This window comes from Pteropus alecto, unplaced genomic scaffold, assembly GCF_000325575.1.
Source record: "Pteropus alecto unplaced genomic scaffold, ASM32557v1 scaffold24, whole genome shotgun sequence".
NCBI classification, from domain to species: domain Eukaryota; kingdom Metazoa; phylum Chordata; class Mammalia; order Chiroptera; family Pteropodidae; genus Pteropus; species Pteropus alecto.
Genome location: NW_006439192.1, coordinates 24,563,415 through 24,564,759, shown reverse-complemented (window position 1 = coordinate 24,564,759; position 1,345 = coordinate 24,563,415). Strand labels below are relative to the sequence as shown.

Below are 1,345 nucleotides of genomic sequence, written 5' to 3'. Positions count from 1 at the left end.
AGTTGAACAAGTTTATGCTTTTGGCCCAGCAACTTTACTTTATGGATTACATATATCTAGCAGCAACGTATGTTTATGTGAACCAAGAGAGATGCACCCGAATGTTCAGAGCAGCACTATTTATATTAAATCCAGACTGGGATACAACCCAGTGTGCATCAGCAATGGCACACAAGAAAAGGAATAAATTGTGATATATTCATGCAATAAAACATTGTATAACAATAACAACAAAAAACTCAGATATAAGCAATGACAGGGATGAGCCACAGAAATTTCATGTTACTGATACTAGGTGCAAAAAGCAGGTAAAACTGCACTTATAAATGCATGCTTAGATGATTAATCTACATACTAAAATATGAAAGTGATTAGTATAAACACCGGGATAATGGTTACTTTTGGAGGAAAGGAAGGCTTCTCAGAGAACTTGGAGTGCTGACAGCATTCAATATCTTAATCTGTATAGTAGGTAGAGGAGTGTCCATTTGTCATAATTCATCTAGCAACATATTTTTATTTTGTGCATTTCTCTATGTTTTACGATAAACAAAAATTTTAAAAGAATAGATATATATATTTCTCTAAAATTATTAAAAATTTATTTTAGGCATAATTGCATACAAACATTGATAAAATAAGAAGACCTAAAATTTATCAAAATCTTAGGCAAAAGACTCAAAAATTGTCTCATTTCTTTTTTTTATTTATTATTTTATTTTATTTTATTATTTTATTTTTAGGTGAGTTAATCTTTGGTTGACCTCACAGATTGCAAGGACCTCATCAGTTTACAATCCCTTATTTTTTATTTTTTACACCTACAGTACCTGGTCTTCCTAAGTGGTCTCCCACCCAAGTACTAACCAGGCCTGACCCTGCTTAGCTTCTGAGATCAGATGGGATCAGCTTGTTCAGGGTGGCCTGGCCGTAGATAAAGATTGTCTCATTTCTATTCCAGGATTTGACCCACAATAATAACCCTCCTGGTCAATCTCTCTAGCAAGCAGTGCTAGAACCTATATGAATTCTGAAGCTTTCACTTGCTAGATGCCAAGTATAGATTGAAAGATATGTGAGAGAAATGGACATGAGGAATAGAGAATATCTTTTCTGAAGGCAAAAGGGAGAGTTAAAGGAAAGAACATAAGAGCAAGAATAGAATAAAAAATCAGACAGATTATGCAAAGGAACTGGTTCAAGAAAAGAAAACCAGATGAAAAGTAATGAGTTAGTAAATCATTTCATTAAGATAACTAAAAGAATTTTCTTGAGAATTTAGAACAAAACAGAAGGAACTTTCTTATGTTGTGCCCACTATTATTTAGAAGGTAGTGGGAATGTG

At 33.2% G+C, this 1,345-nt stretch overlaps 1 pseudogene; it reads right to left on the bottom strand.

Moving 5' to 3' along the window:
* Nucleotides 1-818: 818 nt before the first annotated feature.
* Nucleotides 819-936, bottom strand: LOC112483359 (annotated as a pseudogene).
* Between the last annotated feature and the right edge of the window lie 409 nt (nt 937-1,345).